Genomic DNA, 26,274 nt, shown 5'->3' on the forward strand with positions numbered 1-26,274 from the left:
CAAAGATGGATGTGCTAAAGAACTTTCAAACATCCTGGATTATTCTGGTCTATCTCAGCACGTAAAACATTCAACACATAACAAAGGGCATATATTAGATTTGGTTATTTCCAAAGGGTTTAATATCTCTGAGGTTGTGGTGACGGATGTAGCTCTTTCGAATCATTACTGTGTGTCATTTAAAATGGCCACACCTACTATTCGTAAAAAAAAAAAAAGTGGAACAGAGGTAATCAAAAAGCATTATATTAATAATAACACCTGTGCAGTCTTTACTCAGTCTTTTACGCCATCACCAACACTGCCCTCAGCTTCAACTGATGACCTTGCAAATAGTTTCAGTCCAAAGTTATGACTGTTATTGACTCCATCGCCCTAATTAAGACCAAACTTTTGTCAGGAAGGAAAAAGGCACCTTGGAGAAACACCACACTGGTCAAAGTCCAGAAAAGAGTCTGCAGACAGGCAGAGTGCAGGTGGCGAAAAACCAAACTCCAGGTTCATTATGAGACTTACAAAAACAGTCTCCACACCTATAACCATGAACTTAAGAAGGCAAGGCAAGCATTCTTCTCAGAGATTATCAACAGAAACTGTAATAATGCCCGCATTTTGTTTTCTGTTGTGGATAGACTGACAAACCCCACAGCATCAGTCCCTCCTGAGCTGCTATCCAACAAGTCATGCAATGATTTTGCAGCCTTTTATACGGATACAATTTTAAGGATAAGACAAACAGTGCACAGCTTCAACTCCAAAACCTCAGTCAGACAAGACCACAGGACTTATGAAACCAAAATGCAGGATTTATTAACAAAAGGAGGAACAAAAAGCGCACTCAAACGAGTGGAACAAAAATAACCAAAAACGCACTCAAAAGGAGTGGATAATAACTAAAGGAGCTCTGACGAGGCGGGTATGTAATCAAGTCACGCGTGGAAGTGGCAGGTAGGCACTGAAACAAAAGAAAAGAGCACACTAGTGGCAGACAAAGCAGTGGAACATAAACTCTTTCTCAGGAGGACAGGAGGACAAAAGAGACATAGTACTTACGACCAAGAGACCAGACACCTTCATGGGAGGATGAGGAATAATCCGGTACAGGTGGGAGAGAGTTCTCTCCTTAAATCCTTATACAAATAAAATTGAAAATACTCTGCCAAATGAGGAAGCATGCTTCCCAGGTGAGTCCAGAGGGAGGCAGAGCTGGCTGAGATATGGGGACGCCCAGCCACACAGACAGGGGAGAAACAGACAGACGACAAACACTCGAAAAAAGGGCAAGGAGACACACTAGGAGAGACAGGGAAGCAGGATCCTAACAAAATGGTCTAGGACCAAAATATATTCTAGATTTATATTAACTCCATATGAAGTATCCAGACCTCTCAGGTCATCAGGGACAGGTCTACTGTGTGTTCCCAGAATCAGAACCAAACAAAGTGAAGCAGCTTTCAGTTATGCTCCTCACCTGTGGAACATTGCTACAGCTTTTACTGAAATATATTTGCTCAATGATTTTAATCATTCTAAATGCTGAATTATTGTCTTTTACTGGCTTCTGTTTTATTTTCTTTTAATTGTATTTTATTTTTATTTTTCTATTCTCTTTTAATCTATTCTTTCTTTCTTTCTTTGAAATGCGTGATTTTAATGTATTTTTATGCTTCTGTAAAGGTTGTTGAATTGCCTGGTGTATGAATTGTGCTATACAAATAAATTTGCCTTTGCCTTAGATTTTTTTGTTAAATCAAAATATGTCAAATAAAAAGAAAAGAATGTAACGTTAAAAAAATCTTTACTGTATTTAATATAGCATAATATTAAAGCAATATTGAGATGACAATTTTGTGATCAAACTTGACTGATACAGCTGGAAATACTGTAAATGGTAAAAGGACTGGGCTGCACGGTGGTGGAGCAGGTAGTGCGCGTGCCTCACAGCAAGAAGGTCGCAGGTTTGATTCCCAGGTCGGGCCTTTCTGTGTCAAGTTTGCATGTTCTTCCCGTGCATGCATGGGTTCTCTCCAGGTACTCCGGCTTCCTCCGACAGACCAAAAACATGCTCATTAGGTTGATTGGTGACTCTACATTGCCCCTAGGTGTGAGTGTGAATGGTTGTGTGCATGTGCCCTGCGATCGGCTGGAGACCGGTCCAGGGTGAACCCCGCCTCTCGCCCGTTGACAGCCAAGATAGGCTCCGGCCCCCCCCGCGACCCCGAAAGGAATAAGAGGCATAGAAAATGGATGGATGGATGGATGGATGGTAAATGGACTGTATTTATATAAAGCATTGCCCTGGTGTATGTGTAGCAGATTATCGAATCAGATGTTGATTATCATTCATCACAAACTGACCATGAATACAGGTTTATCAACAGGTAGATGTTTATTTACCTGACCATCTGTCTTTGAAATTAAGTCATATCCACCTAATATAAAAGGAGTGGAAAAAGACAGTTGGGTGCCAGTATTCTTTTCAGTTGATACTTGTGTACTTTAACTCTATAAAATGATGCAGAAAAACTAGTCCATGCATTCGTAACTTCCAGGCTGGATTATTGCAATTCTTTACTATCAGGCTGCCCAAATTCGTTGCTGAATATTCTCCAGTTGCTCCAGAACGCTGCAGCACGTGTTCTGACAAAAACCAGGAAGCGAGATCATATTTCTCCAATACTCGCCACTTTGCACTGGCTCCCTGTAAAGTTTAGAATAGAGTTTAAAATTCTCCTCCTTACTTACAAAGCCATAAATGGCCAGGCACCTTCTTATCTTAAAGAGCTCATAGTACCTTATTGCCCTACTCGAACACTGCGTTCCCAGGATGCAGGTCTACTTATGGTTCCTAAAGTCTCAAAAAGCAGAACAGGAGTCAGAGCATTTAGCTATCAAGCTCCTCTCCTGTGGAACCATCTTCCAGTCTTTGTCCGGGAGGCAGACACTGTCTCTACATTTAAGAGTAGGCTTAAAACTTTCTTTTTTGATAAAGCTTACAGTTAGGGCTGGCTCAGGCTTGTCCTGGACCAGCCCCTAGTTATGCTGCTATAGGATTAGACTGTCGGGTGACATCCAAAGATACACCGAGCTCCTCTGTCCTTCTGTCCCTCTCCATCCGCACGCTCTCATGTCCTACCACGGCATGTTACTAACTTAGCTCCTTCCCCGGAGTCTCTGTGCTTTGTCGTCTTGCAGGTTCCCATGGACAGTGGCTGAATCTGGATTGTGGATTTCAGCTGCATCTCCTGCCTTGGCCCTGCCTGACATCCACTGCAACTGCTACTGCTGTTATTACATCCACTGTCACTGTTACTGTGACTGCATGTCTGTCTCTCTGTCTCTGTCTCTGTCTCTCTCTCTCTCTCTCTCTGACTGCATTTCTGTCTGTCTATCTGTCTGTCTCACTCTCCCTCTCTTGCTCTTCCTCTCTCACCCAACCGGTCGAGGCAGATGGCCGCCCACCCAGAGTCTGGTTCTGCTCGAGGTTTCTGCCTGTTAAAAGGAAGTTTTTCCTCGTCACTGTCGCCAAGTGCTTGCTCATGGGGGAATTGTTGGTTTCTTTGTAGATAAATGAGCTTGGTCTGTACCAGCTCTATATGGAAAGTGTCCTGAGACAACTTCTGTTGTGATTTGGCGCTATACAAATAAAATTGAATTGAATTGAATTGAACTCTGACTACTTTTATTTCTATCTGAGTGCTTGCCTTGACGGTACTTTTACTTGAGTACAGTTTTTGGCTACTGTACACCACTCTGGTTAGTTGTTGATAATCATTCATTTTAAGTTTTATATTGTTGAAACATATAGTAGTGTGTAGTACATCGTATAGAGGATAGTGGTTTGACCAGATGAAGTAGACCATTCTTACAGTGTAAGACGTAGCTTCAAGCCAGATTTGACCACCTATTCTCTCTGCTGGTCACACGAGAATGGGATGGATCCCTCTCAGACCCTGAGCTGCTCTGTACCTGATTGTGACCTTTGACCTTCTTAGGTGTCATGAGAACTGACAGCAATTACCAGAAACACATAATTATGACTAAATCATGTACACACATGCACAAAAAAACATGAACTGGTTCTCCCACATACCCCTGGTGTCCATACATGCTCTGTTTATTATCTCATTGTTTGGTAGCTGCTGCAGTTGGATTGAGTGGGACTTCAACCTGATTGACAATCAAAGTGGAGCTGCTTATTTTTACACTTCTTATTGAGTCATGATCTGCAGGTTGCAAGTCAGTGCAGGGTCACAAAGTCTTTTCATGAGTTATGAGATTATTTAGTGGGTATTATAGAGCCATTAGCGCTGGCTAATTACCACAGGTGTGTGTATGAGTTGGCCCTGTGAGTGAGGTTAATTGCAAGTAGGAAGGCCTTGGATTCGGATGGTGACGGAAAAAGGACGGGTCCTCGGGTGCTGCTGTCGGCTGGCAGCTGGCAGCTGGCAGCCCACTGCTCCTGGTCTGCCGCAGAGGATTGACAGACCAAGGATGGGTCAAACGTGGAGAATTAATTTCACAAAAACATGGCGAGTGCATGTAATGTGTGTGGTGCATGTATATGTAATGTTGTGATAATAAAAAGTATGTTCTTCTTCTTCTTCTTCTAAAGAAGTCAGACAGGTACCTTAACAAGTTGCTGCTATTGCTAATGTACATGAATATGTGTACATGTGTACCTTGGTGTAATTGGAGCGCCTGTTATAAACATCTACACACATTGTGGCCCACATCCAAAGTTGCTTGTTGTCTGATTCCTGATTCATGTTAGGTTTGATATTTCAATTTGAAGCTTCAGTAGATCTACAATAGATGTTTTCCTCTTTGGCCAGGAAATAACAGTAATAACATTAATACATTTAAATGATAAACACAGAGACATATAGACATATTTTGATTACATAGTTAATGTTCACATAACACAATACATCTTTCAAGTTTAACCCCTGTGCTGTTTCATTGCTTGTGTTTCTGTCCTAAACTGGACAATTTGGTGCTGAGGTAAGCGTATCGTCTCACTTCCTGTTTGTGGTTGCTGTCTTAGGAGTAGCGTGCGTTTGTCGCTCTTGTTCCTCTGAGCGTAATTTGCTCTGTGTTTTGTTACAGCGGGCTTTTATCCGCCCTCTAAAGTAACATTAGTTCTGCTCAAGCACCCATAAGTCTGTTTATTTAGCGACCGTCAATTTTATTTGTCTACGCGCTTGTCTGCTCTGCTAGCTACATCAGCTTAGCCTAGCAGCTAGCGATGGCTTCTCTCTGTCCCTCTCCAGCTCTCTCCTGCTTGGTGTGTCATATGTTTAGCTACTCCTCTGCCTCCTTTAGTGATACTAGTACATGTAATAAATGTAGTTTATTTGGTGAGTTGGAGGCGAGGCTTAGTGAATTGGAAGCTCGGCTCCGCACCATGAAAACCAAACAATTAGCTGTAGTTAGCCAGGCCCCCGTAGCCGGTGCGGACCGACCAAGTGCAGCTCCTGCTAGCCGTCCCTGGACAGCTCCCGAGCAGCCGGGAAACCAGGGAGGCTGGGTGACTGTTCGAAGGAAGCATAGTCCCTGAAGCCCATGGGTCACCACCAACCGCTTCATGTTTCTAACAGGTTCTCCCCACTCTGCGACACACCCGCTGAGAAACCAACTCTGATTATTGGCAGCTCCATTTTGAGAAACGTGAAGTTAGTGACTTAAATGTGGACTCCTTAACATCAGATCTCTGTCCTCTAAAGCTGTTCTAGTAAATGAGTTAATATCAGACCATAATATTGATTTATTTTGTCTGACTGAAACCTGGCTGTGTCCTGAAGAGTATATGAGCCTGAATGAAGCTACTCCTCCAAGCCATACTAATACTCACATTCCTCGAGGCAGCGGCAGAGGAGGTGGAGTTGCAGCCATTTTTGACTCAAGCCTTTTGATCAACCCTAAACCTAAACTCGACTATAACTCATTTGAAAGCCTTGTTCTCACTCTTTCTCATGAAAAATGGAAAACAGTGCAGCCAGTTTTATTTGTTATAGTATACCGCTCTCCTGGTCCTTACTCCGAATTTATAGCTGAGTTCTCGGAGTTTCTATCAGGTTTAGTCCTTAAAGCAGATAAAGTAATTATTGTAGGTGACTAATGTACATGTCGACGTTGATAATGACAGCCTTAGCACTGCGTTTATCTCAGTATTAGACTCAGTTGGCTTCCATCAGAATGTACATGAACCGACTCACTGTTTTAGCCACACCCTCGACCTTGTTCTGACATATGGCATTGAAATCGAAGACTTAATAGTCTCCTCACAGAATCCTCTTTTATCGGACCATCATTTAATAACTTTTGAATTCATATTACTGGACTACCAGCCAGTAGGCAAAAATTCTTATACCAGACTCCTGTCTGATAGTGCTGTAGCTAAATTTAAGGATATGATCCCATCAGTATTTAATTCAATGCTATGTTTCAATACAACAGAGGATTCCTAACGTTAGTCCCTCCCAGATTGACTACCTGGTTGATCGTGCTACAGGTTCATTGCATATGACCCTTGACTCTGTTGCCCCCCTAAAAAAGAAGAAAATTAAACAGAGGAGGTTAGCTCCATGGTATACTCCTCAAACCTGCAAATTAAAGCAAACTTCACGGAAAATAGAAAGGAATTGGCATTCTACCAATTTGGAAGAATTTCGGTCCGCCCGGCAAGACAGTCTTAAAATATACAGGAAAGCCCTCCGCAGTGCCAGGGCAGCCTATTACTCTGCACTAATAGAGGAAAATAAGAACAATCCCAGGTTTCTCTTCAGTACTGTAGCCAGGCTGACAGAGAGCCATAATTCTGTTGAACCATGTATTCCTTTGGCTCTGAACAGTAATGACATCATGAGCTTCTTTAATGATAAAATTTTGACTATTAGAGACAGAATTCATCGGCTCCTGCCATCAACAGATACTGTTTTGTCTTCAAACACAGAAACCGTAAAAACTGTTACTCGGTCTGTCGCAGTTTTAGACTGTTTTACTCCTGTCGACCTTCACCAACTAATTTCAATAATTTCATCATCAAAATCATCAACCTGTATTTTAGATCCTATCCTGACTAAGCCGTTTAAAGAAGTATTACCTCTAATTGACTCTTCAGTATTAGACATGATCAATCTGTCTTTATCAACAGGCTACGTACCACAGTCCTTTAAAGTAGCTGTGATAAAACCGCTACAGAAAAAGCCTACTCTTGATCCAGGGGTTTTAGCCAACTATAGACCGATATCCAACCTTCCCTTTCTCTCAAAAACTCTTGAGAAAGCAGTTGCCAATCAGCTGTGCGACTTTCTAAACAATAATAGTTTATTTGAGGATTTCCAGTCAGGATTTAGAGTGCATCATAGCACAGAGACAGCACTGGTTAAAGTTACAAATGACCTTCTAATTGCATCTGATAAAGGATTTGTCTCTGTACTAGTCTTATTGGATCTTAGTGTTGCATTTGACACCATTGACCATGGCATCCTATTGCAGAGACTGGAACACTTCATTGGCATTAAGGGAACTGCGCTAAGCTGGTTTAAATCCTACTTTTCAGATAGCTCTCAGTTTGTACGTGTTGTTTCACTCCCATGTAAAACAAATTTCAAGGACTGCCTTTTTTCACCTACGTAGTATCGCAAAAATCAGGCATATTTTGTCTCAAAATGATGCAGAAAAACTAGTCTCCCCACATGTGCAATGTGTAGGTGTAAGGCCTAAATTAGCAGCTAGCTATTACTGAGTTTCTAATAAGCAGTCTTAAAAATATAGGAATTATTTGAAATCATCATTTTGGCACAAATAGTCTATGTAGTATTACTGCGTGGTGATGAATGAGTATGTGCTCAGTCTATTCAAAACAAGGTTAGAATTTATTTATATTTCAAATATAACTAAATGTTGTTTCTAGAGCAGCAACAGTAATGTTTACAACAGCAAAGTTAAAAGTTAAAACAGCATATTTAGATAACGCAAAGCCTCGTTGTAAAAATGTAATATGTAAATATGTGGATTGTAGGGTATCGTATGTTTCACTATGAACTCTGCTGTCACCGGGGTCATTTCACGGTGTTGTTTTGAATCTCATTCAAAAGGAGTTCTGCTCTCTAACATTTCTGTCAAGACGGGTTTTTAGCGATGCAATCGTCACACGTGGCCTTGTGATACTTTTTAAAGCTACAGTAGAAAGGGTCGTTCTACACAATATGTGACTGTCAAAACAGGTCCAGACAACCGCCGTACTGTTCCTCTTTGACACTAAAGTCACCTCTGGCCCTTTGGTGTTCAGTTCTGGGGGGGAGGGGAGCTGGCAACTAGCGTGCCATCACCAAACATTAATTAGAAGAAATGAAAAGACAGCAGAATTTAAGTATAGATGATCAATTCATTGCTTACAAGATGATTTGGGCAGGCCAAATATAATGAATGTATGAGAAGCACTGCATGTTCCACAATTGAAATCACTTCCCCTGACTATGTAAGTGATACCTTTGTCTCTCCTATTTGGTTGTGAAGAGGGGCTGGGTGGCTGCTAGAAAGCACCGGGTGGCTGGGGGCAGGCTGAGCTGCCTGTATAGCATCTTTCACAGTTTTTGTGATTGTATCTGCTAGCCCTACAATTAAATCAAAGAGGGAACACTTACCTATTCAAAATCACTAATTGAGTTGTCACTTAATATAGTTGTAGTATTATTATTATAATATTGTCATGGAAATAGGTTCAAGGTTACTGCAAGAGCTCCCCTCGATACTTACCCTCTTGCATTTGAAGGTTCAACCTTCGCAACCACCTGACCTCCTTATCCTTGTCATTTATCCTCTCCTCAAGCTCCTTTAGATAATTTCTGTAGTCCCTCTATCAGGTGAGAAAGAGAAGATAAAGAGAGAAAAGGCTTAAATAGATTCAGAACTTTGGTAGTATCTCGTGATGCACTGTAAGCCCAAAATCTGGGATTCTCTGTTATCTGTTGCTCTGGTTGGTACAAGTGGAGAAGGTGTGTTGTAATCCTGCTGAAATGTTTTCAAGCGAATTGCTTTCTCTGTCATTAAACAAACAAGTGCAACACCAAAATCAGGTCTGAAAAATTGCACACTTGTTCATTCAAACTGAATGGAAACCTGAACTTTGTCAAACATTACTGATGACAGGAAGATCATTGAGTGAATATACTAATATTTTTGGAATCTGCAGACTTCAGAGGATGTGCAACATGTTTTGTGTTGGGCTGGGACCACTTATGGCACCACCAATTAATTGAATAAGTATCGATGATAACAGGCAGAAAATCAGTAAGTAAACATTTTTTGGTTTTCCCTGAATTGCTGATTCTGCCTTTATTTGCTGCCTAGTTTTCTGCCTTTATTTTCTGCCTAGTTTGCTGCCTAGCCACAGCATGACTGAGATCTCTGACAACAATCAGTTGGGTGCTGCGGCCTATTTGACACACTGTTTCTACTGTCTTAAAAAATAAATGAATAAAATAAACAACTACACACAAAAAACCCTTAGTTGTACTTTTAATAAGATGAATTGTTACATTTACCTTTGGTCGTTTTGGAGTCCTGTATGGGTCCTCCTGAAAAGTCTGAAAAACAAGTGTGGAGGAAGGGTGTAAAAGGTCAGCAGTTATGGTGATGAGTACAAGACTGAATAGTAACATGTGTACTGCCCAAAAGTTGTATACATACTCAGGTTTGTAAAAGCATAATGATAAATGTATGACATAGACAACAAATCATCAGTAAATTATGTCACAACTGAAGCAATCCAAATAATTTAAATAAAAGGTAACTGGAAAAAAAGTAACAAGAACATGAACATATGTTTGTACAGCATTTCTGTACCTTCTGGCGTTGAGGTGTGTCATCCTCATCATCAGAGTGACCACTTTCCTCAGTGGCAATTGTAGTCTGACAAAACAGCAAGCAAATTGTAAGGGAAAGGAGAGGACAGGAGGGAGTATAAATGAGCTTGCAATAATACCTTCTTTATTGAGTAAGTAATTTAAATATTAGATCTGACTATTTCAACAATAGTGTAGCAACATACCTTTGGTTTTTCTGGAGTCCACATATTGTGTCTCTCTATCCACTGACACTCTGCCTTTCTTACTTCCTCAAGGCTCTCTGTTTTACAATAAAGCACAAGAACAGTAATTGCAGCAGGGATTGACCATCTGGCCACTCAAGACATTGTGCCTCCTCGGGGGGGGCAGATTCTAACATTGCGCAAAAGGTGGATGAGGTGAGGCGGCAGTTTGGCTAACGCTCCCGTTATGCTAATGTTAGCCGGCCCGTGGTTCGACAACTTCTGGCGTTGACGTTACATGTACGTCCTGGACGGCTTCCACGTCAACATCGTCCACCAACGTGTCCCGAGTAACGTTAGTAGTAACACTCACGTTACTATTGCTAACTTCTGCGAACTTTTGCTAACGCTCACGTTATGCTAGTGTTAGCCGGCCTGTGGGACGACAACTGCCGTTGACGTTACATGTACGTCCTGGACGGCTTCCACGTCAACATCATCCACCAACGTGTCCCGAGTATTGTTACTAAACGTTACTTTTGCTAACTAGCTAATCGACTTAATTTCTCTAAATTCTCTCACATCAACTGACAGCATCACTCGACTGACAGCTCACCCAACAGCTGAGCTGTGATTGGTGCCTTGAGCTTCGCATTGCATGCAGGGAGTAGTAGTTTTAAGTGCTGTCAGACGATTAAAAAAATTAATCTAATTAATTACAGGATTTGTAATTAATTAATCTAATTAATCGCATTTTAATCTCATATCTGCTAAAGGTGCCCAAATAAAGAATTTGAATTCTAGGACATTACAATTCACTGACATTCACATTACAGCTGGTGAATTCTTTTCATCACTGTAGTTCTCGACGGTAGCTGGAAATTAGAGTCAGATGACGCTATCTGAAACGCCTCTTTTAGGCCCTCGTCTTCCACGATTGAAATCGGCCTGCAATCAGCAACAACCCACTTTGCAATTGAGTTTGTCAGTTTTTCTGTCGTGGCTTTGCTCAGCAAGTGTGGGTTGGCGGAGTGAGCTCACGGTAGCACTAGCGGCACTAGCAGCAACTACATGTTTAGCGTTTAAATATAATTCAGGCTGGAGCTGCTACAGTGATAGGAAAATTCTTTTTTAAACAAGGTACAAATCACTGCGTTCTTAATAGTCCCATCTTTGTTCTTTTTATAAATGAACTTGCCGTTCAGGGCTGCACGGTGGCGCAGCAGGTAGTGCGCGTGCCTCACAGCAAGAAGGTTGCCGGTTCGATCCCCGGGTCAGGCGGGGCCTTTCTGTGTGAAGTTTGCATGTTCTTCCCGTGCATGCGTGGGTTCTCTCCGGGTACTCCGGCTTCCTCCCACAGACATGCTCATTAGGTTAATTGATGACTCTAAATTGTCCGTAGGTGTGAATGTGAGTGTGAATGTTTGTCTGTCTTTGCATGTGGCCCTGCAATCGGCTGGCGACCGGTTCAGGGTGTACCCCGCCTCTCGCCCATTGTAGTTGGGATAGGCTCCAGCCCCCCGCAACCCCGAAAGGGATAGGCGGTATAGATAATGGATGGATGGAACTTGCCGTTCAAAGGTCAAAGTAGGCTTGCCTTGCTCTCCGGTGTCGCATCCATGTCTGTTGTCACCCTGCTTTTGACTAGTGGTGCAGGTAGGATGCGACCTGCCACTGCAGCCTACGGGTCACTCAGAGGGCCAAATTTAAAATGCTTGCGCATTGACCTGCCACTCATGATTGTGTTAATTTTTATAGCGCATTAATTTGCAGCGCAATTAATTAATCTAATCAACGCGTTAAACTGACAGCCCTAGTAGTTTTTTTTTTTTGCATGCCTGAAAGCCATGAAACAAAACGATACAGTTTTCTTAAAGAACGGCGAGTAATGATATAACGTTGTGGTAGCATCGCCTGCAATCTGAGCGATTACCTGTGTGAGGAGGGTTTTTTTCCATTTCGCATACATTTTTAATCGCCCTCAACATGCTCGTTCCGCGCCCTGGACAAGCCCTGTTGATGTATTTTTTGTTCGAGAGGAAATTCTCCAGATTAGGAAACTGACTTCACAACTATTCCAGTTTGGATTTCTACAACATATGGAAGGTAAGGAAACACCTTTTTGTATATCAGAAGAGTTCACCCTCAAAAAAAACACAGGAGGTGCGTTGAAATTCGAGGTGTTTGAAAGATTTTATATGCCGAATTTAATAAAACACCCTACCACTTAGTCATATCTTTATATGTGTATATGTGTGTGTGAGTATACATACATACACACACACACACACACACACACACACACATATATATTATTATATTTTTTTATTTTTTTTTTGCCAATATGTTAACCATTGTAGTTAATTGCCAGATTCTTGAACGGGCCTTGGTGCCTCTTGAAAGCTGTGAGATGGCCTTAGCCATAATAAAGGATATAGTTGAACACAATAACAAAATAATGGGTGCAATTGATCATAAATACTTATAGCACTAATTATTCATAATTGATTCACTTACCTTTTACACTGAGTATCTGGGCCGGAAAAGACCAATCCTCTTTGGGTCACTTAACATTTTTTTGTCTTTCACATTTCTCTCCAATCCCACACTTACTTTGTTTTCTCCTATCCACTTTATTAGCACATACATAGCTTCCTTGTCCCTTTGTTAACGTAGTTTATACCTCTGGTCTACTTAGCTTTGCCTCAGCAACTGACAGTAAAAGCAGAGCCAATCAGATTTTTCGGCGGGCTTGCAAAGTCTCCACACGCGTCATCTATAGCGTCTAGCAAGATGGCTGTGTGGTGATTTAACAGAATTGTTTCTCCTCTTATACAGCAGTCCTTTGATGACAACACTGACAGCGATGGGACAGGCGCAAGTTTGGACTCTGACTTCGAGGTGAATTTGCATTTCAACAGCTTAACAGCTCAGAAATCACTTTGGCCTCATAAGCACACCTCATGTCTTCTGCCATTGCTCTGAGAGGTCAGCCTAGTCATGTTATCTAACATGAGTCATGAGAGGTACTTATGAAGCCAAGTAGTTAGTTATCTATTATAAAATGTTTATTTTTCTTTTATTTTAAGCAACCCAGTGGACACGCTGTAGATGACAGCGATGAGGAACAGGGGAGGATGAACAATGAACCTGAAAAAGTAGGTTCACTCATTCTGTATTTTATGTGTATTCTCATAATGATTAAGACTTAGCCCCACTTTGAAATAATGCTACCTACTGTCTCCTCCCAGCAGTCCCTTGATGACCACAGGGACAGAGACAGCAATGGCATGGCCGCAAGTTTGGACTCACTTCGAGGTGAGTTTGCATTTTAAGTTTTCACTTTAAAAGCGGAGTAATCAAACGTGATGTTCTGGGGGACCTCTCAGAACCAAGGACAGAAAACATGAGTAGTAGTTGTGCTAACAAGGCTAGAAATTGATTTACAGTATTTATTCATCATCATCATCATCAATATGATGATTTTGTATAAATACTGTATTTCAGCTTCTAAATCCTTTCCCTTTCACAGAAACTGATTTAACACAACAATTTAAATCCAGCACTTCTCTTAACTAATAATAGCTATTGGTGTCTCTCCTCTCTGTAGCACCTCCTCAACAGCAACACAGATGACGATGATGGTGGTGATGGTGATGACGGTGGTGATAACGGCTCAACTTCTGATTCTGAACACATGGTAGGATCATTTTTGATACCAGTCTGATTAGAGATATGAATCAAATCCTTGTTGAAGTTCAATCACTTCCTGTAAAATATCAGCTGTTGTGGTTCACACTACATGCAGTTGGATAATCTTTATTATAATATATCCCAAATTTGCACAGTAGAGCCATCAAACATTTTGTCCTTTTACCATAGTTAGCTTGGAATGGGCACTGGGAATGGCTGAGCAGGAATCCAAATAATGACAATTTCTGATAATGCACTAATAACTCATAACACTCATAACAACCACTGGCGTGCCATCATAGAGCCAATGGTCAATATTTAGTCAATATTTTACAGCAGCCCCCTGACACTTCACAGCTGGAATCCAGATTCTTGATTCTTCTGCCAATAGCAAGTAGTTTAATTTATGATGTCACGACATTTCATACTGCCTCTGAAAGAGGGTGGGGGTGCCTCTGCTGTCAAGAGGCCAAATGGTTCGATCACATCTCCTACTTTAACCACATTACAGGAGCTATAGCTAATAGGTATCCTGTTTTTTATTCCAGGTTAATGATGACATAATGAGGTCCCCACTGTACAGAGGAGCATCTGTTACTCTTGGACAAACCATCCTACTTTTGATGGCTTTTGCTGGAGCAGTGGGATTGACACAAGATGGTCTGCAAACACTTCTCCAAATTGTGATACTTATTCTGCCACAAACTTTCCTCTTGCCATCCACCAAATATCTGCTCAAAAAACTTTTCAAAACAGGGAAATATGATTTTCATGTATATTGGCCCAACTGCTTTTGTGCTTTGGAAAACAATGCATGCAAGACTTGCCATCAGGTATTTGACAAAAATGAACTAATGAAAAATGGTAACTTTGTCTTTACCTTATCCCTTGTTGGCCACCTGAAACATGCCCTAGAGTTCTTTCAATACATACAGTACTGCATTACTTTCAAGACTACATCTGGTGTCATTATTTCATTCTTTAGTCCAGCTTCAACTTTGTAGTGTATGTATTGCCGTTATACAGATTCTATGTGTATTTATCATTTATCAATATTGCTTTGTGTTTGTCAGTACTCAAATTACTGCACTTGTTTAAAATGTTATGGTGAGACCTTGAAAATGTGCAGTATTTCTTACATATGTGACCTGCCACAAGAAAACCAGCAACAAGTCGGCCCGGTGCAAGTTGTGTAAACAAAGAAAAATCTTTTTTTTTTTTCAACAATTAGTGATTTTCATTTGTTTGCAGAAAAGTTGAAAATCATGAAGAAGCCACTCCATGTTTCAAGTAACAGTACTGGGGGTCTTAAAACCATAAACTTTGTATTTGAATTTGGGGTGTTTTAGAGGAAATTATTGGTCCTAGTTGGGGGTGTGGCGATGGTATGGTATGGATGGTATGGTATGGTATGGATGGTAACATGATTTCCACATGTGCTCCATATGTTGCAACATGGTAAAATGTTTGCTACATGCACTCCACATTACCACATATTAACAACATGTGGAAACTGTTACGATCCTGGCTTCCTGTCTCTCCCTGTGTGTCTCCTCTCCTTTTTCCCTGTGTGTGTGTCTGTCTGTCTACCCCTGGTTCCATGGCTGGGCAGCCCCTCACCTGCTGCCAGCTCCTCCCACTGCGACTCACCTGCAGTCACTCTCCCTCATCAGGGAGAGTATTTAAGACGTGGACTTCCTGCTCCTCGTCGCCGGATTATTCCTCGAGCTCCTTGTCGATGTTTGGTCTTATGGTTCGTAAGTACATGTCTTTAGTCTCTCTCTCTCAACCAGATTTACGTTTTTTGTTGTCCACATTTTCCCAGTCTCTAAGTGAGCTGTGTTTTTCCTTTGTTTCAGTGCCTGCCTGCCGCTTCCACGCGTGCCTCGTGTCATACCCGCTTCGTCGGTGCTCCTTCTGTTTATCCACTCCTTTTGAGTGCGTCTTTTGTTTAAGTATTATCCGCTCGTTGAGCGTGTTTTCTGTTTTCCTTTTTATTAATAAATTTGTTTTGTTTCACACAACCTCTGTTTTCGGGTCTGCATCTCTGGGTCCTATTACAATAGGCTGTACAGCCCCTTAACAGAATAATCCGGCCAGTATGGACCCAGCAGATCCAGTACGAAAAGCAGTAACTATGCAAGGCACTCTGCTGGGCCAGCATGAGCAGCTGCTACAGGCGTTGTGTGAATCCTCTCAGCATATGGCGGCACAGGTTGCCGATCTGTCTCGCCACATGTCCAGCCTATCCAGTTTCCTTTCCTCTCCGTCGCAGCCTACGGCTAGGCCGCCTGAACCTGCTCTTCCCGACTCTTTGGCTACTAACCCCGAACCGTTCGACGGCGCTCGGGAAAAGTGCAGAGGGTTTTTGTTACAATGCAACATTGTTTTCCGCCAGCGTCCCCGAGCTTTTCCGTCCGATCGTGCTCGTGTTCATTACGCGTTCGGGTTGCTACGGGGCAAGGCGTTAACCTGGGCGGAGGCACTGAACTCATCCGTGGACATTAGCTCTCTAGCGTACTCTGATTTTGAGAGGAGGCTGAGACTGGTCTTTGACCATCCCGACCACGCGGGTAATGCCTCCAGCCGGTTGCTCCGGCTTACCCAGGGCTCCCAAGCCGCTGCCGATTACACCGTAGATTTCCTCACCATAGCTGCCGATTCTGGGTGGAATGACACTGCGCTACAGGGTGTGTTTCTAAATGGTCTCTCCGAGTGTTTGCAGGAGGAGCTCGCCACCCAGGAAAAACCCGCAGATCTTCATGCACTCATCGACAGGGCAGTCCAGTTGGACAACCGGAGGAGGGAACGGTCTCGGCGCCGCTCTTCCCGTCATTCGACTCCTCCGCCATTCCGTCTGCAGGGATCAGCGGTCGTTTCCTGGGAGCCTCTGTCTGACCAGCCCCTCGTCTCTCCGCCTCCGCCCGCCGACAGGGAGGAACCCATGCAGTTAGGCAGAGCCCGGCTTTCCACTGCCTGAACGTCAACGCAGGGTTGCCGCGGGTGAGTGTGTGTATTGTGGACGAACTGGCCATTTCCTCCCTGCCTGTCCCAGTTGGCCAAAAGACAGGGCTCGTCAGTAGATTTGGGGGTACTGACGAGCCCAATCACTAAGAACTCTGAACTCCCCAAGGCTCGCAAGCTCCAAGCCCAAGCCTCTCTGGGGGTGGGGGAGGAGGCTTTCTCTTGTCTGGCTCTTATAGACTCTGGTGCTGAGGAGAACCTTTTGGATGAACACTTGGCCGCTGACCTGGGCTACGTCCTGGAGGAGCTGGAGGAGCCTATCAAGGCCTACGCCCTCAATGGGAAGATCATGGCCCAGGTAACGCACCGTACTGCACCCATCCGACTAACCATTTCTGGTAATCACCAGGAGGAGATTTCACTCTTTGTTGTCCGTTCACCACACTCACCCCTCGTTCTTGGGCACCCCTGGCTTCATAAACACAACCCTCAGATCGACTGGAGCCAGGGAAAGATTTTGGGCTGGAGTGCTTTTTGCCATGCTAATTGTTTCCGTTCAGCCATTCCTCCCACAGGGGGAGACAACACCTCCTGAGCCTCTGGATCTCTCTCTGGTTCCTGCTGTTTACCATCACCTCGGGGAGGTATTCAGCAAGGAGAAGACGCTGTCTCTTCCGCCTCACCGTCCCTACGACTGCGCCATTGATCTCCTTCCTGGCGCTCCTCTTCCCTCCAGCAGACTTTTCAATGTGTCACGCCAAGAGAGGGAGGCCATGGAAAAATACATCCAGGAGTCACTGGCAGCTGGGATAATCAGACCTTCCACTTCCCCGCTTGGTGCAGGATTTTTCTTTGTGTCCAAAAAAGACAAGTCCCTCCGTCCCTGCATTGACTATAGGGGATTGAACGAGATCACTGTTCGTAACAAGTATCCCTTACCCCTCATTAACTCAGCCTTTGACTCTCTCCAACAGGCTTCGGTCTTCACCAAGCTGGACCTGCGCAACGCTTATCACTTGGTACGGATTAGGGAGGGGGACGAGTGGAAGACCGCGTTCAACACACCTCTGGGACATTTTGAGTATCTGGTCATGCCATTCGGTCTCACAAACGCTCCTGCTGTGTTCCAAGCTCTTATTAATGATGTGCTCCACGACTTCCTTAATAGGTTCGTTTTCGTCTACCTTGACGATATTCTTATTTTTTCCCAGTCTCCGGAGGAACACGAGTCACACGTCCAGCAGGTCCTATCCCGGCTATTAGAGAACCGCTTATTTGTGAAGGCTGAGAAGTGTGAGTTCAGTACTAACACTGTTTCTTTCCTCGGCTTCATTATCCAGGACGGCAACCTGAAGGCGGATCCCGAAAAGGTCAGGGCCGTCGCCGAATGGCCAGTCCCGGAGACCCGGAAGGAGTTACAGCGCTTCCTTGGCTTCGCTAACTTTTACCGTAGGTTTGTCCGGGACTATAGCAAAATAGCCGTACCCTTGACTAAGTTAACTTCCTCCAAAGTGAAGTTTGACTGGTCAGTGGAGGCTGACAAGGCATTCCTGAGACTTAAAGCACTCTTCACATCCACCCCAGTTTTGATCCAACCTGACCCCTCCAGACCATTCGTGGTCGAGGTTGATGCTTCCGACACTGGGGTTGGTGCTGTACTATCTCAGTACGCCCAGTCTGACGATCGTCTGCACCCATGTGCTTTCTTCTCATGTCGCCTTTCTCCCGCAGAACGCAATCATGATGTCGGCAACCGGGAGCTTCTAGCGGTCAAGCTAGCCCTGGAGGAGTGGAGACACTGGCTAGAGGGGGCAGAACAACCATTCGTGGTCTGGACTGACCACAAAAACCTCGCATATATCAAGTCTGCTAAGCATCTTAACTCCCGTCAGGCCCGTTGGGCACTGTTCTTTAGCCGGTTTAACTTTACTCTTACTTACAGACCGGGCTCCCGCAACACTAAGCCAGACGCTCTTTCCAGACAGTTTTCCCCCTCCGAGGACTCCGGGGAGCCTGTAAGCATTCTCCCCCAGGAACGCATCATTGCTGCCCTCTCCTGGGAAATCGAAGGGGTGGTCAGGGACGCACAGCGCCAGCATCCCGACCCAGGTAATGGCCCTCCCAATAAACTGTTTGTCCCTGACTCTGTCCGCTCCCAGGTGCTTCAGTGGACTCATGCCCATCGCCTCTCCTGCCATCCTGGTGCCAACCGCACTATCTCCCTGCTGCGTCGGCATTTTTGGTGGCCATCTTTAGAGGCTGACGCTCGGGAGTTCGTAGCAGCCTGTTCCACCTGTGCCCGTGGCAAGGCGTCACACAAAGCACCTGCTGGCCTTCTCCGTCCTCTTCCCGTTCCTGGCAGGCCATGGTCTCACATAGCCGTGGACTTCGTCACCGGGCTGCCTCCCTCCCGAGGTAACACCACCATCCTCACGATTGTTGACCGTTTCTCCAAGGCTACTCATTTCGTCGCTCTCCCTAAGCTTCCTTCCGCCCTAGAGACTGCCAACCTGTTGGTCAGCAATGTGTTTCGCCTTCACGGCATCCCCTTGGACATCGTTTCTGACCGTGGCCCCCAGTTTTCCTCTCAAGTGTGGAAGGCGTTCGCCAAGGCTCTGGGGGCCACGGTCAGCCTGACTTCCGGTTTCCACCCGGAATCCAACGGCCAGACCGAGAGGGCCAACCAGGACCTGGAAACAGCTCTGAGGTGCATCTGTGCCGACAATCCTACTGACTGGAGCTCTCTTCTCCCCTGGGTGGAGTACGCCCGCAACTCGCTCACCTCCTCGGCCAGCGGGTTTTCCCCTTTTGAGGTCTCCCTGGGCTATCAGCCACCTCTTTTTTCCACACAGGAGTCTGAGATTGCTGTTCCCTCCGTTGCTGAGCACCTCAGGAGGATTAAGGAGATTTGGCAGACTGCCACCGGAGCTCTTGAGCGCAACCAGGAGGTCAAACAACGTGCCGCAGACCGCCACAGGACCCCAGCTCCTACATATAAGCCAGGTCAGTCTGTTTGGCTCTCCACCAAGAACATCCCATTAAAGACCGAATCACGGAAAATGTCCCCCAGGTTCATCGGTCCGTTCCCCATCACCAAGGTCATCAACCCTCAAGCCGTCACCCTGAAGCTCCCCGACTCCATGAGGATTCATCCTACCTTCCATGTCTCTCAGCTTAAGCCGGTCTCCTCTAGTCCTTTGTGCCCTCCAGCCGAGCCCCCTCCCCCCCCCAACTCATCGACGGGGATCCTGTCTTCTCTGTCCGCCGCCTGGTGGACGTAAGACGTCGTGGCAGGGGTTTCCAGTACCTAGTCGACTGGGAGGGTTACGGTCCGGAGGAACGCTCCTGGGTACCCCAGTCTTTCATCCTAGACCAATCCCTCATCGATGACTTCCATCGGACTCACCAAGATCGTCCTGCTAGGCCGCCAAGAGGCGACCTTTGAGGGGGGGTACTGTTACGATCCTGGCTTCCTGTCTCTCCCTGTGTGTCTCCTCTCCTTTTTCCCTGTGTGTGTGTCTGTCTGTCTACCCCTGGTTCCATGGCTGGGCAGCCCCTCACCTGCTGCCAGCTCCTCCCACTGCGACTCACCTGCAGTCACTCTCCCTCATCAGGGAGAGTATTTAAGACGTGGACTTCCTGCTCCTCGTCGCCGGATTATTCCTCAAGCTCCTTGTCGATGTTTGGTCTTATGGTTCGTAAGTACATGTCTTTAGTCTCTCTCTCTCAACCAGATTTACGTTTTTTGTTGTCCACATTTTCCCAGTCTCTAAGTGAGCTGTGTTTTTCCTTTGTTTCAGTGCCTGTCTGCCGCTTCCACGCGTGCCTCGTGTCATACCCGCTTCGTCGGTGCTCCTTCTGTTTATCCACTCCTTTTGAGTGTGTCTTTTGTTTAAGTATTATCCGCTCGTTGAGCGTGTTTTCTGTTTTCCTTTTTATTAATAAATTTGTTTTGTTTCACACAACCTCTGTTTTCGGGTCTGCATCTCTGGGTCCTATTACAATAGGCTGTACAGCCCCTTAACAGAAACACATTTAAAGTGTTGGCATCTCATCAAGCTCACGTCTGCATTTTGACCCACGGACACACACACACCCACACACACACACACACACACACACACATTTCACATGTGTCCACATATAGTAACATGTCGTACCACATGTTACTATATGCTGATAGTAACATGTGGTACCACATGTGGACACATGTGGAAACACATGGGAAATTTGTGTGTTTTTTTCTGTAAGGGTATTCACAGCTAATTTAAGCAGCACTGGCGGAGCGTTCACAATTAATTCTATAGCCAAATCTTCTAGCATAAAGGTGGAGTCACTGAGTGTCAAGAAGAGCATAGGTGAGTATTTCTCTCAATGCGAGAAGTGGCAGAATCATGTTGAGTCAAGGCATGAGACATAACTTTGTGGACTTCATTGTTGACATGGTCTCCTGTGGCAACATTACTTGTCAATTCTGTAGGTCTTATTATATTTTCTCACTGCAAGCAGGTAGGATGACATCTACCACAGGTGCTGCAGGTATGTCGCCTTTTACAGTCTTTGGCTGAGTGGCCTTTTCTTAACCATCCAAAGCATAGATGTTCAAGAATAAAGGCTCTTTTCTCATCCACAGTTTTTGTCACAAAGACCAGACATTTAACAACGGCATATGCTTCATTTCTGCAGAACAGGTGGCTTTGGCTTTGAGCTTTCTGGTGATGTTGAGTTGAAGCCTTTCATTTGAGTGCTCGTGTTGAATGATTTGGCTGTCTTCTGCAATCTGCTGTTTTCAAGTTTATCATTAACAGTCCCATATTATGAAAAACCCACTTTTTCTGGGATTTGGGGTGTTATTTTGTGTCTCTGGTGCTACCACACGCACACAAAGTGTGAAATAGGACCATCCGTGCTTTTTTTAGTGAGATATGGATTTCTGAAAGCAGTCCTCTGTCAGGCCCGAACTCAAAACAGGACTCAGGAGCAGAGAATGACAGTGAGCAGACTTTTATTGAGTCAAGACAACCTCAATGCAGAGCAAACAAAGGGGCTATGAAACCTGATCTATGAGAATACTTGACTACTCTAGTGAAAACAAAAAACACTCCAAAGGAGGAAAATATCTCAAACACGGATCTATTAAAATTATCAAAATCAAAATCACTCACAGAGAGGAAAATCAAAAGGCTACAAAACTTTAAACTAAAGTCTCTCCGAATGGAGAAAGAGCTAACAAAGAAATAGAAAGAACAGGACAGAAACAAAAAACTCTCCTAAAAGATGGAGGCTAGACTCACTACAACTATGAACTATATGAACTAAAAATCACTCCTAAGGGAGGCAAACCAAGAAAGCAAATTACTCAGAAGACTATAAATGCTAAACTAAACTACAGAAGTTACAACAAAAAATCACTCTGACGAGGAAACAAGACTTACAAGTACAGACTGTGGCTGTGAGCTATGATGCAGGCTTTGGTGATCGGACATAAGACGAAACACTTCGGCACAGGACAAAGGGAGACGCAGACTATTTAAACACATGAGGGTAATGGGGAACAGGTGGACACAATCAGGAATCAGGGATGACGAACAGGTGACACAAGAGGAAGGGCAAGTGATCTGAAACGAGAGGAGAGTTAGACTTTCAAAATAAAACAGGAAATGACAAGACAATAACCCAAGACAGGACGACCTCACCGCAGTGTGACAGTACCCCCCCCCTAAGGGCCGACTCCTGACGGCCCAGGAAGTTCAGGATGGTCCCTGACAAAGTCGTCTATGAGGGACCGGTCCAGTATGAAGCGGGACGGGACCCACTGACGCTCCTCTGGGCCATAACCCTCCCAGTCAACCAGGTACTGCTTGCCCCGACCCCGGGTGCGCACTGCCAGCAACCTCTTGACCTTGTAGACAGGACCCCCGTCTATAACTTCCGGAGGAGGAGGGGGCGGGGGGGCCGGGACCATGGAACTGTCCTTGACTGGTTTGACCTGGCTTACGTGGAACGTGGGGTGGACACGGAGAGACCGGGGCAGACGCAGGCGAACTGCTGCAGGACCAATAACCTTAGTGATGGGGAATGGCCCCACGAAGCGTGGTGCCAATTTCCTCGAGGTGGTTCGGAGGTGAAGGTTCTTGGCTGAGAGCCACACTCTCTGGCCTGGCTGGTATGCAGGAGCGGGCCGTCTTCTCCGGTCCGCGGCCCTTTTGACCCGGTCTCCCTGGCGGATAAGGAGCTGCCGGGCGGCCGCCCAGATTCGTCGGCAACGGCGGATCATGGCATGGGCGGAGGGCACCGACACTTCAGGTTCCTGGTCCGCGAAGACAGGAGGCTCGTAACCATACGCACATTTGAAGGGTGAAAAACCAGTGGCTGAGGTGGGCAGGGAGTTGTGGGCATACTCGACCCAGACCAGGTGTTTGCTCCATGTTGAGGGGTTCTGGGACACCAAACATCGGAGGCCGGTTTCCAACTGCTGGTTGATGCGTTCGGTCTGGCCGTTGGCCTCCGGGTGATAGCCTGAGGTGAGACTAGCCGTGGCCCCGATGAGACGACAAAACTCCTTCCAGAAACGTGACACAAACTGGGGCCCCCGGTCAGAAACAATGTCCCTAGGAAATCCGTGGACTCTGAAGACATGGTTAATCATAATCTCAGCCGTTTCTTTGGCTGTGGGCAATTTGGGCAAGGCTATGAATCTAGTCATTTTGGAAAATCTGTCTACCACCGTAAGAACCGTGGTGTTACCTTGGGAGACCGGGAGCCCCGTGACGAAGTCCATGGAGATTTCGGCCCATGGTCTGGAGGGGATGGGCAGCGGCTGAAGAAGTCCCATACGTGGCCTGGAGGACGTCTTATTCCTGGCACAGACCGAACAAGCCTCGACGTACTCCCGGACCTCCCGTTCCATGGATGACCACCAGAACCTCCGGGAGATGGCATACATGGTGCGCCGTACCCCCGGATGACAGGAAAGCAGCGAGGTGTGAGCCCAGTGGATCACCTGTGGGCGCAGCTCAGCTGGGACAAACAATCGATTCTCGGGACACCCACTAGGTGGCAGGCTCTCACCGTTTGCATGCTTAACCTCATTTTCTATCTGCCAAGTCACCGCTCCAACCACACAGGTCCGTGGAAGGATTGGCTCTGGTTCTTTGGCAACAGGCTCGGGGTCGTAGATTCGTGACAGGGCATCGGGCTTGACATTCTGGGACCCCGGCCTGTAAGAAAGAGAGAAGGAGAAGCGGTTAAAAAAGAGTCCCCACCTGGCCTGGCGAGAATTCAGTCTCTTGGCTTTACGTATGTATTCCAAGTTCTTATGGTCGGTCCAGACAATAAACGGATGTTCCGCCCCCTCAAGCCAGTGTCTCCACTCTTCCAAGGCCAGCTTGACCGCCAGCAGCTCCCGGTCGCCGACGTCATAGTTCCGCTCCGCCCTGGACAGGCGCCGCGAAAAGAAGGCGCAGGGATGCACCTTCCCGTCCTGTTCCGACCGCTGGGACAGGACTGCCCCAACCCCTTCATTGGAGGCGTCCACCTCGACCACAAACTGCCGCAGAGGATCAGGCATCGTGAGAATGGGAGCCGTGGTGAAGCGGGTCTTGAGGTGCTGAAAGGCTGCCTCTGCCTCCGGAGTCCAGAGGAATGGCTGCTTCGTGGAGGTGAGTGCATGGAGCGGAGCCGCTATAGCACTGAAGTGTCTGATAAACCGCCTGTAAAAGTTAGCAAAGCCGAGGAACTGCTGGACTTTTTTGCGGCTATCAGGCGTGGGCCACTTGGCCACAGCGCTCACTTTAGCCGGATCCATCTGCACCCTTCCAGGGGCTACAATGAAGCCCAGGAAGGAGACGGTGTCGGCATGAAACTCACTTTTTTCTGCTTTCACATAGAGCTTATTCTCCAACAACCGTTGGAGGACCTGGGATACATGGTTTCTGTGAGTTTCTAGATCTGGTGAGTAAATGAGAATGTCATCCAAATACACATACACAAACCGGTCTAAAAAATCCCGGAGCACCTCATTTATCATAGTCTGGAATACAGCTGGGGCATTAGTGAGACCGAAAGGCATGACTAAGTACTCGTAGTGGCCGCTAGGAGTATTAAATCCTGTTTTCCATTCATCCCCCTCTCTGATCCTGATTAAATGATAGGCATTGCGTAAATCTAGCTTGGTAAATACCTTAGCCTGCTGCAGCTGGTCGAAAACAGACGTCATCAGGGGCAGGGGATAGCGATTTTTGACGGTGATGGCGTTTAGGGGGCTGTAGTCGATGCAGGGCCTGAGAGATCCGTCCTTTTTCCCCACAAAAAAGAATCCGGCCCCAGCTGCTGACGAGGAAGGACGAATAAGCCCCGCCCTCAATGATGACTCTATGTAATCTTTCATGGCTGCTTTCTCTGGCCCGGAGATGGAGTACAACCGGCCCTTGGGTATGGGGGAGCCAGGAATCAAGTCTATGGCGCAGTCGTAGGGCCGGTGTGGGGGAAGTGACAAGGCCTTGCTTTTGTTAAAAACCTCTCGGAGGTGGTGGTAGCAGGAAGGCACGGAGCTCAGGTCGGAGGTTTCAGAGTCTGTGGCAGAGGTGACAGAGAAGTGATTAATAGCAGTCATGTTATTCCCCTGGACTGGAACCGGTTTGCGGTGGTCCACACAATCCTCCCCCCATCCCATAATAGCCCCTGTTATCCAGTTCACGTGGGGGTTGTGTTGACATAACCAAGGGTAGCCTAAAACCAGAGACTGAGAGGGTGAAGTAACCAAGTAAAGGGTCAGGAGTTCCCAATGCCCCTGGATCTGCAGATCCAGTGGTTCCGTGGCGTGAGTGATCAAAAACAGTTTTTTACCGTTGAGAGCCCTGGCTTTGATGGGGCTGGCCAGGGGGTTCGATTTTAACCCCAATGTCTCCGCCAGCCCCCAGTCAATTAAGCTCTCATCGGCCCCAGAGTCTATGAGTGCCTCAATGTCCATAGTGATGGCATGGTGCGTTACCTTAACAGGCGTCAGGCTGCGCGGAGCGCGGTCTGTGGCTGGGGGTTGACTCACCTCCTGGATCTTTTTGGCCGGACAGGTAGCGACGAGGTGATTAGATTTGCCGCAGTAAAAGCAGCTGCCTTCCTGCTGGCGTCGTCGTCGCTCCTCCGGTGTCAGCCGTGTCCTGCCAAGCTGCATGGGCTCCTCTTCCCTCGAACCGCTGCTCCGCGGTTGCCGGAGCTCACGAACCCGGTTGTCAGTCCGGATGGCAAGCGAGATGAGTGAATCCAGGTCCGCAGGCAAATCCAGGGGCAACAGCAGCTCCTGGATATGAGTCGCCAGCCCCTTCAGGAAGACATCGTACAGGGCGGTGTTATTCCACCCACTCTCCGCCGCCAGGGTGCGAAAGCGAATAGCATAGTCGCACACCGAGTCCCGGCCCTGTGTCACTCTGCTCAACTCCCTGGCCTTTTCCCTGTCAGTCGACACAGGATCGAAAGTCATCATGAGAGCAGTTTTGAAGTCTGTAAAAGAGGAGCAAAGCGGAGAGTCTCGAGCCCACTCAGCGGCGGCCCAAGCTTTGGCTCTCCCTGTCAGGTAGGAAATC

This window comes from Chaetodon trifascialis, chromosome 21 (genome assembly GCF_039877785.1).
Source record: "Chaetodon trifascialis isolate fChaTrf1 chromosome 21, fChaTrf1.hap1, whole genome shotgun sequence".
NCBI lineage: Eukaryota > Metazoa > Chordata > Actinopteri > Chaetodontiformes > Chaetodontidae > Chaetodon > Chaetodon trifascialis.